Source organism: Leuresthes tenuis, unplaced genomic scaffold (assembly GCF_036924035.1).
Source record: "Leuresthes tenuis unplaced genomic scaffold, fLeuTen1.0.hap1 SCAF_24, whole genome shotgun sequence".
Taxonomy (NCBI): Eukaryota; Metazoa; Chordata; class Actinopteri; order Atheriniformes; family Atherinopsidae; genus Leuresthes; species Leuresthes tenuis.
The window spans coordinates 24360865-24377133 of record NW_027325378.1 but is presented as its reverse complement, the minus strand read 5'-3'; the positions used below and the strand labels follow the sequence as shown (position 1 = coordinate 24377133).

The following is a 16269-nucleotide window of genomic DNA, read 5'->3' as shown; positions in this document are numbered from 1 at the left end:
AAAATCCGAAATCGTGAAGAACTCGTGAAAGTAAGCTTATTCTCGGATTCCTGAAACTTTAGATTTGCTCTTTCTTTTACTGCAAAGTACAACGTTGTTTTTTTTTGTTTATATCTTTCTAGACATGGTAATTAAGAAGGACAAAGCAGTCGCAACAAGTAAGGCGACTCTACTCAGAGAAGTCACTCTGCACAGTAACAAGATTTCTTTTGCACAGACAGAAAGGGCTTCACCCGCAAAGGTAAAGCCTGCCAAAAATAGAAACAACTCATTAGTGCTGCTCTCCACTGAAGTCTTTAGTAAAAGGCGAAAGACTTGTACGTTATGAAGAGAAACCAGTGTACGATTATCCGTCACTGCGGGAGCAGGGCATCAGGCTAGTTGGCATAGCCACCTTCCCCATGGTGAGCTTTGCTCCCCCCCCCCCTTGCTCCTCGGCTGACCAAGGAGGAACTACTCGATGGCTGCAACACCTGAAAGAGATATTGATGCGAGACCCGATCAAAAGCTTTTTCAAAGTCTAAATTTAAGATGACAAGCCGGGTGTTTCTGTCTCTAGCGTAATCAATGATGTCTCGAATCAGTACGAGGCTGTCGGTGAGTTGTCTCCCTGAGATGGCACAAGCCTGGTCTGGGTGAATTACCTCCTCTAAAACAGAGGACATCCGTGTCGCTAAAACCATGCTAAAAAGTTTACAGTCAAAGTTTAAAAGTGTGATGGGCCTCCAATTCTTTAGGTCAGTCTTATCATTTTTTTAAAAAGTAGAGTCACTATTCCCACTCTAAAACTGTCAGGCAGTCGGTCGAGTTTTTCAAAATCTTTAAAAACATCTAAAATGTCTGATGATAAAAGGTCCCAAAAGGTCAGATAGAATTCTGCAGGAAGCCCGTCTAAACCCAGAGCTCGACTTCTCTTAAAACCTGTTAGGCATTTTTTCTAACTCTAAAGCAGTAAAATCCTGTGTCAAGTGTGCATGCTCTTTTACGGTTTTGTCAACGAATTTTAAAATTTCTGCCGATGTTTCCAAGTGCACTGGTTTCTCTTTGTACATGTTACTATAAAAGGTATGTACAGTTTCAATCATCTCTTGTGTGGATTTTGTTAAAAACCCATCTTCTCTTTTTAGATTTTGAATACACTCCTTTTTATTTATAACTTTCTTAATAAAGTACCGTGTGCATTTTTCACCTTCCTCAATTTCCTGCTCCCTGCTTCTTACAAAAATTCCTTTACTCTTTATTTCTGCTAAAACTGACATTTCCTTTTTGACATGTTTGATTTCTTCATTAAAGTCTATGCCACACTGATTTAGTTTAAAGTAGCGCTGTAAGCGTTTCTGTAGTCCCATCATACATCTATTCTCTTTCCTTTTTTTACGTTTACCTTGCTGTTTAAAAAAAGTCTGGGTCGTTTCCTTCACCATTTCCCACGATTGTGCATGTGTTTCGTAGAGGTCTTGAAAGGTCTGCCACTCTTTATAACATTCCCTGTACTGACTGACTATGATTTCATCCTCCAACAGGGAACAGTTGAGTTTCCACAGACCACTTCCTACCGTCACACCAGAAGGGGGGGAAAGGGTGCAGGAGAGCATAAGGTGGTCTGAAAAGAAAACAGGAGTTAATCTAACATCAGTGGGTGGGCAATCTCTAGTAAAGAAATAATCAATGCGAGAGGCTCTGGTGCCATCATGACTAAACCAGGTGAAGCCCTCCTCTCTGGGATGCATGGTTTTAAAACAGTCAGTAAGCTTAAAATCCCTGCATATGCCCTGAAGTAAAATCGAAGTCCAAATAGAAATCCACTTTAAAATCTCCCCCTGCTCTTTTTCTATCTTTCCTGCTCAAGATACAGTTAAAATCCCCTCCTACAACTAAAGGTACTTGCCCTAGCATGTAAAGCTGTATATCTTCTAAAAGGTCATACCTGTAATTTTTTCCATTGAAACCATAAATATTTAAGAGGTTAAAGTCTTGCCCCATAAAATTCAAGTGTGCTAAAAGTGCCCGTCCGCCACTGTGCTACCTTTCACCAGAACATGCGGATTTTTAATTAGAATGGCCACACCATCATTTTTATTTTGATTTGAGCCACTCCATATCGATAAATGGGGCCACATTTCCTCCCATTGTCTATGGTTTTTTGAAAAAGGTAGTCCACATTCTTGTATTAAAAACACATCTGATTTTATGGAGACTAAGAAGGATAAAATACTCTGGGCTCTTGTCTTTGATTTCACACTTCTCACATTTAGTGTTGAGAAGGTGAGAACCATGAAAAGGATAAAGGAAAGTAGGTATGTCATTTTCGTTTTTCTAAGTTATCAAAACAAATTACACACTCAGGTTATTTCTTGGGAAACTAGCTCTTCCTTAATTTCTTTAGGTGAAAAGTGAGTAGGGTGATCTATATTTCCTTTTCGGACTCTCGGTGTTGGCCTCTGACGCAATGTTGCATTTAACTTTGAGTCCCTGGGTGTTGATTGCAGAGCTAAAGTTAAAACGGAGACCTCATTTGGTGAGTCGGAGGGGAAGACTCTAGGTTCTTCCACTGAAGAACTGTCTGAAAGGGACCTAACCCTTCCCCTCTTCTCTGATACCACTGGGGAATCGGAGGACAACTCAGATGCCGTCCTCTTCGGCTGTTGACCTTCGGGGAGGTGAGTATCTTCACTACACTCACCTGTCTGCTCTTCCTCCTCATTTAGCGTAGCTCCACCCTCTGCCTGTGAATTCTCACAGACTTCAGCACTGAGTGGTGAGGCCTCTACAGGCCCCTCCCCTTTATGTTCCTCACTTCCAATCCAAGCTTTTGGCGGGAAGTTTGAATTTATTGGGTCAACCTCTTCATTTTGTTCACCAACTGCCACCTCTGGTCCTTCTCTTTGTTGGCTTGACTGTGACTTTACCGTCTTTAATTTCTTGGCAAAAGATTTAGGGCAATCTCTGAAGAGGTGATTTAATTCTCCACAGAGCTTACATTTGTTCGGAGTTGTTCGGCTACAAGAAGGTGTGAAAGTCCGACCATGGTTTGTAGAAAGCGGGTAAGAAAAGGTTCGAAAGTCCGAATATATACCATCAAAAGTGGAAGCGAAGGTGTTCGGCTGCAAGGTGTGAACGTCCAACCAAAGTTTGTAAAAAGCAGTTAAGAAAAGTTTCGAATATCCAACCAAACATAATCAAAAGCGGGAGCAGAGCTGTTCGACTGCAAGTAGGTGTGAATGTCAGATCATAATTTGCAAAAAGCTGATGAGAAAGGGGGAGAATGCCCGACTACACACCATCAAATGTGGGAGCGGAAGTTTTCGGCTGTGAGTAGGTGTGAATGTCCCACCATAATTTCTGAAAAATGTGTTAGAAAAGACTAGAATGCCGAACAATACATCATCAAAAGCGGGAGAGGTGGTGTTCGGCTGCAAGTAGGTGTGAACGTCCAGCCATAATTACTCACAAACGGGTAAGAAAAGGTAGTATTGCCAGACCATACATGATCAAAACAGGGAGCGGAGGTGGTTCAGCTGCAAGGTGTGAATGTCTGACTAAAATTTGTAAAAAGCGGGTATGACAAGGTGCGAATGCCCGACAATGTATGATCAAAAGAGGGAGCGGAGGTTTTCGGCTGCAAGGTCTGAATGTCCAACCATAATTTGTAAAAACCGGGGAAGATAAGGCTCGAAAGCCCGACTATACACCATCAAAAGCGGGAGCGGAGGTTTTCGGCTGCAAGCATGTCTGCATGTCCACCAATAATGACTGAAAAATGGGTAAGAAAAGGTGCGAATGCCCAACCATACATCATCAAAAGCAGCAGTGGATGTGTTCCGCTATAAGAAGGTTTGAATGTCCGACCATAGTTTGTAAAAGGCGGGTAAGAAGAGGTTCTAATGCCCGAACATACACCATCAAAAAAGGGAGCGGAGGTGTTCTGCTGTAAGAAGGTGTGAATGTCCGACCATAGTTGGTAAAAAGCGGGTAAGAAAAGGTGAAAATACCCGACTGTACACAATCAAAAGAGGGAGCGGAGTTGTTTAGCAACAAAGTGTGAAAGTCCGACCATGGTTTGTAAAAAGCAGGTAAGAAAAGGTTTGTATGCCCGAATATACACCATCAAAAGCGGAAGCGGAGGTGTTCGGCTGCAAGAAGGTGTGAACGTCCGACCAAAGTTTGTAAAAAGCAGTGAAGAAAAGTTTCGAATATCGAACCAAACATAATCAAAAGCGGGAGCAGAGCTGCTCGACTGCAAGTAGGTGTGAATGTCAGTTCATAATTTGCAAAAAGCTGATGAGAAAGGGGGAGAATGCCCGACTATACACCATCAAATGCGGGAGCGGAGATGTTTGGCTGTGAGTAGGTGTGAATCTCCAACCATAATTGCTGAAAAATATGTTAGAAAAGGTAAGAATGCCAGTCTATACATCATCAAAAGCCGGAGAGGTGGTGTTCGGCTGCAAGTAGGTGTGAATGTCCAGCCATAATTACTCACAAACGGGTAAGAAAAGGTAGTATTGCCAGACCATACATCATCAAAAACAGGGAGCGGAGGTGGTTCAGCTGCAAGAAGGTGTGAATGTCCGACTAAAGTTTATAAAAAGCGGGTAAGACAAGGTGCGAATGCCCGACAATGTATGATCAAAAGAGGTAGCGGATGTTTTCGGCTAAAAGAAGGTCTGAATGTCCACCCATAATTCCTGAAAAATGGGTAAAAAAAGGGTGCGAATGCCGAACCATACATCATCAAAAGAAGGAGTGGATGTCTTCGGCTACAAGATGATTTGAATGTCGATCAATAATTGTTTTAAAACATGAAAGAAAATTTTCGAATATCAAATCGCACATGATTATAAGCGGGAGAGGATTTGTTCAGCTGCAAGAAGGTGCGAATGTCCACCAATAATGACTGAAAAATGGGTAAGAAAAGGTGCGAATGCCCAACCATACATCATCAAAAGCAGCATTGGATGTGTTCCGCTATAAGAAGGTTTGAATGTCCGACCATAGTTTGTAGAAAGCGGGTAAGAAAAGGTTCGAAAGTCCGAATATATACCATCAAAAGTGGAAGCGAAGGTGTTCGGCTGCAAGAAGGTGTGAACGTCCAACCAAAGTTTGTAAAAAGCAGTGAAGAAAAGTTTCGAATATCGAACCAAACATAATCAAAAGCGGGAGCAGAGCTGTTCGACTGCAAGTAAGTATGAATGTCAGTTCATAATGTGCAAAAAGCTGATGAGAAAGGGGGAGAATGCCCGACTATACACCATCAAATGCGGGAGCGGAGATGTTCGGCTGTGAGTAGGTGTGAATCTCCAACCATAATTGCTGAAAAATATGTTAGAAAAGGTAAGAATGCCGGTCCATACATCATCAAAAGCCGGAGAGGTGGTGTTCAGCTGCAAGTAGGTGTGAATGTCCAGCCATAATTACTCACAAACGGGTAAGAAAAGGTAGTATTGCCAGACCATACATGATCAAAACAGGGAGCGGAGGTGGTTCAGCTGCAAGAAGGTGCGAATGTCCACCCATAATTACTGGAAAATGGGTAAGAAAAGGTGAGAATGCCCAACCATACATCATCAAAAGCAAGAGTGGATGTGTTCGGCTACAAGAAGGTTTGAATGTCCGACCATAGTTTGTAAAAAGCGGGTAAGAAAAGGTTCGAATGCCTGAACATACACCATCAAAAGAGGGAGCAGAGGTGTTCCGCTGTAAGAAGGTGTGAATGTCCGACCATAATTGGTAAAAAGCGGGTAAGAAAAGGTTAAAATACCAGATTGTACACAATCAATAGCGGGAGCGGAGTTGTTCGGCTACAAGAAGGTGTGAAAGTCCGACCATGGTTTGTAGAAAGCGGGTAAGAAAAGGTTCGAAAGTCCGAATATATACCATCAAAAGTGGAAGCGAAGGTGTTCGGCTGCAAGAAGGTGTGAACGTCCAACCAAAGTTTTAAAAAAGCAATTAAGAAAAGTTTCGAATATCCAACCAAACATAATCAAAAGCGGGAGCAGAGCTGTTCGACTGCAAGTAGGTGTGAATGTCAGATCATAATTTGCAAAAAGCTGATGAGAAAGGGGGAGAATGCCCGACTATACACCATCAAATGTGGGAGCGGAAGTTTTCGGCTGTGAGTAGGTGTGAATCTCCCACCATAATTTCTGAAAAATGTGTTAGAAAAGACTAGAATGCCGAACAATACATCATCAAAAGCGGGAGAGGTGGTGTTCGGCTGCAAGTAGGTGTGAACGTCCAGCCATAATTACTCACAAACGGGTAAGAAAAGGTAGTATTGCCAGACCATACATGATCAAAACAGGGAGCGGAGGTGGTTCAGCTGCAAGAAGGTGCGAATGTCCACCCATAATTACTGGAAAATGGGTAAGAAAAGGTGCGAATGCCCAACCATACATCATCAAAAGCAAGAGTGGATGTGTTCGGCTACAAGAAGGTTTGAATGTCCGACCATAGTTTGTAAAAAGCGGGTAAGAAAAGGTTCGAATGCCTGAACATACACCATCAAAAGAGGGAGCAGAGGTGTTCCGCTGTAAGAAGGTGTGAATGTCCGACCATAATTGGTAAAAAGCGGGTAAGAAAAGGTTAAAATACCAGATTGTACACAATCAATAGCGGGAGCGGAGTTGTTCGGCTACAAGAAGGTGTGAAAGTCCGACCATGGTTTGTAGAAAGCGGGTAAGAAAAGGTTCGAAAGTCCGAATATATACCATCAAAAGTGGAAGCGAAGGTGTTCGGCTGCAAGAAGGTGTGAACGTCCAACCAAAGTTTTAAAAAAGCAATTAAGAAAAGTTTCGAATATCCAACCAAACATAATCAAAAGCGGGAGCAGAGCTGTTCGACTGCAAGTAGGTGTGAATGTCAGATCATAATTTGCAAAAAGCTGATGAGAAAGGGGGAGAATGCCCGACTATACACCATCAAATGTGGGAGCGGAAGTTTTCGGCTGTGAGTAGGTGTGAATCTCCCACCATAATTTCTGAAAAATGTGTTAGAAAATACTAGAATGCCGAACAATACATCATCAAAAGCGGGAGAGGTGGTGTTCGGCTGCAAGTAGGTGTGAACGTCCAGCCATAATTACTCACAAACGGGTAAGAAAAGGTAGTATTGCCAGACCATACATGATCAAAACAGGGAGCGGAGGTGGTTCAGCTGCAAGGTGTGAATGTCTGACTAAAGTTTGTAAAAAGCGGGTATGACAAGTTGCGAATGCCCGACAATGTATGATCAAAAGAAGGAGCGGAGGTTTTCGGCTGCAAGGTCTGAATGTCCAACCATAATTTGTAAAAACCGGGGAAGAAAAGGCTCGAAAGCCCGACTATACACCATCAAAAGCGGGAGCGGAGGTGTTCAGCTGCAAGAAGGTCTGCATGTCCACCAATAATGACTGAAAAATGGGTAAGAAAAGGTGCGAATGCCCAACCATACATAATCAAAAGCAGGAGTGGATGTGTTCCGCTATAAGAAGGTTTGAATGTCCGACCATAGTTTGTAAAAGACGGGTAAGAAGAGGTTCGAATGCCCGAACATACACCATCAAAAGAGGGAGCGGAGGTGTTCTGCTGTAAGAAGGTGTGAATGTCCAACCATAGTTGGTAAAAAGCAGTTAAGAAAAGGTTCGAATATCCAACCAAACATAATCAAAACCAGGAGCAGAGCTGTTCGAATGCAAGTAGGTGTGAATGTCAGATCATAATTTGCAAAAAGCTGATGAGAAAGGGGGAGAATGCCCGACTATACACCATCAAATGTGGGAGCGGAAGTTTTCGGCTGTGAGTAGGTGTGAATGTCCCACCATAATTTCTGAAAAATGTGTTAGAAAAGACTAGAATGCCGAACAATACATCATCAAAAGCGGGAGAGGTGGTGTTTGGCTGCAAGTAGGTGTGAACGTCCAGCCATAATTACTCACAAACGGGTAAGAAAAGGTAGTATTGCCAGACCATACATGATCAAAACAGGGAGCGGAGGTGGTTCAGCTGCAAGGTGTGAATGTCTGACTAAAGTTTGTAAAAAGCGTGTAAGACAAGGTGCGAATGCCCGACAATGTATGATCAAAAGAGGGAGCGGAGGTTTTCGGCTGCAAGGTCTGAATATCCAACCATAATTTGTAAAAACCGGGGAAGAGAAGGCTCGAAAGCCCGACTATACACCATCAAAAGCGGGAGCGGAGGTTTTCGGCTGCAAGAAGGTCTGCATGTCCACCAATAATTACTGAAAAATGGGTAAGAAAAGGTGCGAAGGCCCGAACATACATAATCAAAAGCAGGAGTGGATGTGTTCCGCTACAAGAAGGTTTGAATGTCCGACCATAGTTGGTAAAAAGCGGGTAAGAAAAGGTGAAAATACCCGACTCTAAAAAATCAAAAGAGGGAGCGGAGTTGTTCAGCAACAAATTGTGAAAGTCCGACCATGGTTTGTAAAAAGCGGATAAGAAAAGGTTTGTATGCCTGTTGGGACATGACATGGTCCATGGCTTAATACTGCAGCATATTTAAACAAAGTCTTTGGCAGTATGGTTTTCCTTCTTGTCATTCATACGAGTCTATTGTAGATGACAATTGAATAACATCTAATAATGCTAAAATATTTGTAGTTTATACATTAGCTGTGGATGTCAACATACCTGTTTTTCCAATGCTGTGTTAACACATGTACAGTTGAGAAGGCATACTGACTGTCAGTGTAAACGTTAACAACCTTTTTGTTATTTAATTTACAAACTTCAGTTAAAGCTACCAATTCGACTGCTTGAACAGAGTAATTTTTTGGTAGTGGTTGTTTTAAGAAAACTTCAGTTTCTGTTAGTACTGCAAAGCCTGTAGCATTTGTGCCATCAGGGTTTTTTGCGTGACCTGTCGAATAAATATAGTTATTTCTGCATTTTCATAACGTATATCAGTTAAGTCTGGCCTGGGTAAAACATTGATGGTTATTTCTGACATGCAATCATGAGAATTTCCATCTGTGGGGTAGGTAGCAGTGTGGATGGATTAAGTGTAGCACATCTCTCGACAACAAGGTGTGGCTGTGAAAGAAGAACAGTTATGTAGGAGAGATGTCTGGTAACGATATTTTGTTAAGTAACCATATCACAGCCACTGCATGAGGTACCTTAAGTGTTAATGGGTGAAATAACACCATAATTGTTGATGCCTGCACTGCCAATGGCTTCTGGCCATTGATTCAAAAGTACGATCTCGTCACTTTTTCCCCCTTTCAGTGGACACTGGCCCCTAATTACCGCAATTCAGCAGGGGGTCTTTCATTAGGAGTACTGGACTCCCCCGTGCACGGTTTCAGCTCCGACCCTGGACGGCGGAAAAAACGTCGAGATCTGGTTTGAGTACCCAATTGTTGAGAAAATTCTCTCAATGAGACTCAGAGTTGCTGGAGTCGGTTAATGCAAAGGTTTAATCTTGCAGCAAGCTCAAGAATGTGTGTGTGTATGGGTGTATGTGTGCGAACGTGTGTGTGAGTTTGTGTGTGTGAGAGTTTAAAGAACCTGTTATCCACAGGCAGGTCTTAACTAGTATGGCACGGGTCCAGCCTGTCTCATCTTTTTTGGAAGGTCCAGCGCTTGGCCGTAACCCTTCTGTCTGTTTGGACTCTCACATACATTCGGTTAATCATAGAAAAACGAGAACAAAACTTTTTAGCCCCTTAAATTCATAAAACAGACATGGTGCAGTTATTTCCATTCTAGAAAATAAGAGTAATCACCACCATTCCTATAAATTCTGGATATTCTAACAATCTGAATCTTTTTTAAATGTTCAATGAAGCCCTTTGCTGTTCTGTTTAGAGACTCAGCTGATCATAAACCTTCTAAACTCTTAACCTTTTTCATTTCTCAGTTAGTATTCACTTTAAAACTGATTAAAAGAAAAAATAAATGAATGCCTATCAACAAATGTGGGATCTAAACTCTACTGCTTCCTCTAAAATGATTTATTTTCTCAATTCAGAAATATGTGTGTGTAAGTCACAACACCTGTGACACCAAAACGGCTTTCTTTTCTCTCTTTTCTCTACACTCTGCACTGTGAGCACACACACCAAATCAGAAAGGCTTTTTTCTCTCTTTTCTACATTATGGACTGTGGGGACACAAAACCCCTCTCTCTTTTTTTTTTTTGATTGTGTGTCAGGGCGTTGTCTCACGTATTAGATGATATTTAAGATATGAATGGGGTTATCAGTCACATCAGAATCCATACATACTGATCCTCCCGTAATAAAATGGTCGGATCTTATCAAACACACTTTGTTTCTTGTGACAATCAAGTCAGCGAAACAGCGTATACACGTCAAGACACTGAATCAAGTTTGCCACAAGAACTCATAAGTTTGGCAGTATTGCTCTGCCGTCAGCAATCATACACCCATTTTATTTTCGTGAGACATGTGCAGGCACCTGTTCATCTACTGTTCTATCACTATGAATTAGTTTATCTATTATCAATAAGGATACTTCTACAACTACTATCAAAGTATGTCCGGACTTCTTATGTTGTCAGTTGCTATATATGAATAAGTGGGTAGCTACTGACAAGCATTAAGCATGTCACACAGCCCAAACATATAACATTTCAGGACACACCACACAGTTAACAACCACAGTGAAGCGTGTCAAAGCCCAAACATGTAACATTCAACAGGACACTTACACAGGATGACACAAACAGTCAGACAACATACAAGAACATATACCCCAGCCGGCATTGCTCCCTGCCTATTTTCCTACAGCTCACTATGTGTGCGCACACCTTTATTCACAAACTCTTCAACTTATACTCTTTTACCGAAGCTGCTACAGCTCGATTGGCCGAATACCCTTAGATCCTATTTCGGTGAATTTGACATCTGCCTTACATGTAACAGATTAGCGGTTTAGCAGTTTTAATTTAGTTTGAGTGAAGGAATTCATTTTATTGCAAAATCCGAAATCGTGAAGAACTCGTGAAAGTAAGCTTATTCTCGGATTCCTGAAACTTTAGATTTGCTCTTTCTTTTACTGCAAAGTACAACGTTGTTTTTTTTGTTTAAATCTTTCTAGACATGGTAATTAAGAAGGACAAAGCAGTCGCAACAAGTAAGGCGACTCTACTCAGAGAAGTCACTCTGCACAGTAACAAGATTTCTTTTGCACAGACAGAAAGGGCTTCACCCGCAAAGGTAAAGCCTGCCAAAAATAGAAACAACTCATTAGTGCTGCTCTCCACTGAAGTCTTTAGTAAAAGGCGAAAGACTTGTACGTTATGAAGAGAAACCAGTGTACGATTATCCGTCACTGCGGGAGCAGGGCATCAGGCTAGTTGGCATAGCCACCTTCCCCATGGTGAGCTTTGCTCCCCCCCCCCTTGCTCCTCGGCTGACCAAGGAGGAACTACTCGATGGCTGCAACACCTGAAAGAGATATTGATGCGAGACCCGATCAAAAGCTTTTTCAAAGTCTAAATTTAAGATGACAAGCCGGGTGTTTCTGTCTCTAGCGTAATCAATGATGTCTCGAATCAGTACGAGGCTGTCGGTGAGTTGTCTCCCTGAGATGGCACAAGCCTGGTCTGGGTGAATTACCTCCTCTAAAACAGAGGACATCCGTGTCGCTAAAACCTTGCTAAAAAGTTTACAGTCAAAGTTTAAAAGTGTGATGGGCCTCCAATTCTTTAGGTCAGTCTTATCATTTTTTTAAAAAGTAGAGTCACTATTCCCACTCTAAAACTGTCAGGCAGTCGGTCGAGTTTTTCAAAATCTTTAAAAACATCTAAAATGTCTGATGATAAAAGGTCCCAAAAGGTCAGATAGAATTCTGCAGGAAGCCCGTCTAAACCCAGAGCTCGACTTCTCTTAAAACCTGTTAGGCATTTTTTCTAACTCTAAAGCAGTAAAATCCTGTGTCAAGTGTGCATGCTCTTTTACGGTTTTGTCAACGAATTTTAAAATTTCTGCCGATGTTTCCAAGTGCACTGGTTTCTCTTTGTACATGTTACTATAAAAGGTATGTACAGTTTCAATCATCTCTTGTGTGGATTTTGTTAAAAACCCATCTTCTCTTTTTAGATTTTGAATACACTCCTTTTTATTTATAACTTTCTTAATAAAGTACCGTGTGCATTTTTCACCTTCCTCAATTTCCTGCTCCCTGCTTCTTACAAAAATTCCTTTACTCTTTATTTCTGCTAAAACTGACATTTCCTTTTTGACATGTTTGATTTCTTCATTAAAGTCTATGCCACACTGATTTAGTTTAAAGTAGCGCTGTAAGCGTTTCTGTAGTCCCATCATACATCTATTCTCTTTCCTTTTTTTTACGTTTACCTTGCTGTTTAAAAAAAGTCTGGGTCGTTTCCTTCACCATTTCCCACGATTGTGCATGTGTTTCGTAGAGGTCTTGAAAGGTCTGCCACTCTTTATAACATTCCCTGTACTGACTGACTATGATTTCATCCTCCAACAGGGAACAGTTGAGTTTCCACAGACCACTTCCTACCGTCACACCAGAAGGGGGGAAAAGGGTGCAGGAGAGCATAAGGTGGTCTGAAAAGAAAACAGGAGTTAATCTAACATCAGTGGGTGGGCAATCTCTAGTAAAGAAATAATCAATGCGAGAGGCTCTGGTGCCATCATGACTAAACCAGGTGAAGCCCTCCTCTCTGGGATGCATGGTTTTAAAACAGTCAGTAAGCTTAAAATCCCTGCATATGCCCTGAAGTAAAATCGAAGTCCAAATAGAAATCCACTTTAAAATCTCCCCCTGCTCTTTTTCTATCTTTCCTGCTCAAGATACAGTTAAAATCCCCTCCTACAACTAAAGGTACTTGCCCTAGCATGTAAAGCTGTATATCTTCTAAAAGGTCATACCTGTAATTTTTTCCATTGAAACCATAAATATTTAAGAGGTTAAAGTCTTGCCCCATAAAATTCAAGTGTGCTAAAAGTGCCCGTCCGCCACTGTGCTACCTTTCACCAGAACATGCGGATTTTTAATTAGAATGGCCACACCATCATTTTTATGTTGATTTGAGCCACTCCATATCGATAAATGGGGCCACATTTCCTCCCATTGTCTATGGTTTTTTGAAAAAGGTAGTCCACATTCTTGTATTAAAAACACATCTGATTTTATGGAGACTAAGAAGGATAAAATACTCTGGGCTCTTGTCTTTGATTTCACACTTCTCACATTTAGTGTTGAGAAGGTGAGAACCATTAAAAGGATAAAGGAAAGTAGGTATGTCATTTTCGTTTTTCTAAGTTATCAAAACAAATTACACACTCAGGTTATTTCTTGGGAAACTAGCTCTTCCTTAATTTCTTTAGGTGAAAAGTGAGTAGGGTGATCTATATTTCCTTTTCGGACTCTCGGTGTTGGCCTCTGACGCAATGTTGCATTTAACTTTGAGTCCCTGGGTGTTGATTGCAAAGTTAAAAAGGAGACCTCATTTGGTGAGTCGGAGGGGAAGACTCTAGGTTCTTCCACTGAAGAACTGTCTGAAAGGGACCTAACCCTTCCCCTCTTCTCTGATACCACTGGGGAATCGGAGGACAACTCAGATGCCGTCCTCTTCGGCTGTTGACCTTCGGGGAGGTGAGTATCTTCACTACACTCACCTGTCTGCTCTTCCTCCTCATTTAGCGTAGCTCCACCCTCCGCCTGTGAATTCTCACAGACTTCAGCACTGAGTGGTGAGGCCTCTACAAGCCCCTCCCCTTTATGTTCCTCACTTCCAATCCAAGCTTTTGGCGGGAAGTTTGAATTTATTGGGTCAACCTCTTCATTTTGTTCACCAACTGCCACCTCTGGTCCTTCTCTTTGTTGGCTTGACTGTGACTTTACCGTCTTTAATTTCTTGGCAAAAGATTTAGGGCAATCTCTGAAGAGGTGATTTAATTCTCCACAGAGCTTACATTTGTTCGGAGTTGTTCGGCTACAAGAAGGTGTGAAAGTCCGACCATGGTTTGTAGAAAGCGGGTAAGAAAAGGTTCGAAAGTCCGAATATATACCATCAAAAGTGGAAGCGAAGGTGTTCGGCTGCAAGGTGTGAACGTCCAACCAAAGTTTGTAAAAAGCAGTGAAGAAAAGTTTTGAATATCCAACCAAACATAATCAAAAGCGGGAGCAGAGCTGTTCGACTGCAAGTAGGTGTGAATGTCAGATCATAATTTGCAAAAAGCTGATGAGAAAGGGGGAGAATGCCCGACTACACACCATCAAATGTGGGAGCGGAAGTTTTCGGCTGTGAGTAGGTGTGAATGTCCCACCATAATTGCTGAAAAATGTGTTAGAAAAGACTAGAATGCCGAACAATACATCATCAAAAGCGGAAGAGGTGGTGTTCGGCTGCAAGTAGGTGTGAACGTCCAGCCATAATTACTCACAAACGGGTAAGAAAAGGTAGTATTGCCAGACCATACATGATCAAAACAGGGAGCAGAGGTGGTTCAGCTGCAAGGTGTGAATGTCTGACTAAAGTTTGTAAAAAGCGGGTATGACAAGGTGCGAATGCCCGACAATGTATGATCAAAAGAGGGAGCGGAGGTTTTCGGCTGCAAGGTCTGAATGTCCAACCATAATTTGTAAAAACCGGGGAAGATAAGGCTCGAAAGCCCGACTATACACCATCAAAAGCGGGAGCGGAGGTGTTCAGCTGCAAGCATGTCTGCATGTCCACCAATAATGACTGAAAAATGGGTAAGAAAAGGTGCGAATGCCCAACCATACATCATCAAAAGCAGCAGTGGATGTGTTCCGCTATAAGAAGGTTTGAATGTCCGACCATAGTTTGTAAAAGGCGGGTAAGAAGAGGTTCGAATACCCGAACATACACCATCAAAAGAGGGAGCGGAGGTGTTCTGCTGTAAGAAGGTGTGAATGTCCGACCATAGTTGGTAAAAAGCGGGTAAGAAAAGGTGAAAATACCCGACTGTACACAATCAAAAGAGGGAGTGGAGTTGTTTAGCAACAAAGTGTGAAAGTCCGACCATGGTTTGTAAAAAGCAGGTAAGAAAAGGTTTGTATGCCGGAATATACACCATGAAAAGCGGAAGCGGAGGTGTTCGGCTGCAAGAAGGTGTGAACGTCCGACCAAAGTTTGTAAAAAACAGTTAAGAAAAGTTTTGAATATCGAACCAAACATAATCAAAAGCGGGAGCAGAGTTGTTCGACTGCAAGTAGGTGTGAATGTCAGTTCATAATTTGCAAAAAGCTGATGAGAAAGGGGGAGAATGCCCGACTATACACCATCAAATGCGGGAGCGGAGATGTTCGGCTGTGAGTAGGTGTGAATCTCCAACCATAATTGCTGAAAAATATGTTAGAAAAGGTAAGAATGCCGGTCTATACATCATCAAAAGCCGGAGAGGTGGTGTTCGGCTGCAAGTAGGTGTGAATGTCCAGCCATAATTACTCACAAACGGGTAAGAAAAGGTAGTATTGCCAGACAGTACATGATCAAAACAGGGAGCGGAGGTGGTTCAGCTGCAAGAAGGTGCGAATGTCCACCCATAATTACTGGAAAATGGGTAAGAAAAGGTTCAAATGCCCAACCATACATCATCAAAAGCAAGAGTGGATGTGTTCGGCTACAAGAAGGTTTGAATGTCCGACCATAGTTTGTAAAAAGCGGGTAAGAAAAGGTTCGAATGCCCGAACATACACCATCAAAAGAGGGAGCGGAGGTGTTCCGCTGTAAGAAGGTGTGAATGTCAAACCATAATTGGTAAAAAGCGGGTAAGAAAAGGTTAAAATACCAGATTGTACACAATCAATAGCGGGAGCGGAGTTGTTCGGCTACAAGAAGGTGTGAAAGTCCCACCATGGTTTGTAGAAAGCGGGTAAGAAAAGGTTCGAAAGTCCGAATATATACCATCAAAAGTGGAAGCGAAGGTGTTCGGCTGCAAGAAGGTGTGAACGTCCAACCAAAGTTTGTAAAAAGCAGTTAAGAAAAGGTTCGAATATCCAACCAAACATAATCAAAAGCGGGAGCAGAGCTGTTCGACTGCAAGTAGGTGTGAATGTCAGATCATAATTTGCAAAAAGCTGATGAGAAAGGGGGAGAATGCCCGACTATACACCATCAAATGTGGGAGCGGAAGTTTTCGGCTGTGAGTAGGTGTGAATGTCCCACCATAATTTCTGAAAAATGTGTTAGAAAAGACTAGAATGCCGAACAATACATCATCAAAAGCGGGAGAGGTGGTGTTCGGCTGCAAGTAGGTGTGAACGTCCAGCCATAATTACTCACAAACGGGTAAGAAAAGGTA

At 42.1% G+C, this 16269-nt stretch overlaps 2 non-coding genes across 2 annotated transcripts; both read right to left on the bottom strand.

Annotated features, from left to right (window-relative positions):
• Nucleotides 1–230: 230 nt before the first annotated feature.
• On the bottom strand, nucleotides 231–344 carry LOC140285074 (U5 spliceosomal RNA). The gene has a single exon (XR_011910274.1). It is a non-coding gene; the product is annotated as a U5 spliceosomal RNA (small nuclear RNA).
• Nucleotides 345–11170: 10826 nt separating this feature from the next.
• LOC140285073 (U5 spliceosomal RNA) lies at nucleotides 11171–11284 on the bottom strand. The gene has a single exon (XR_011910273.1). It is a non-coding gene; the product is annotated as a U5 spliceosomal RNA (small nuclear RNA).
• Nucleotides 11285–16269: the final 4985 nt, after the last annotated feature.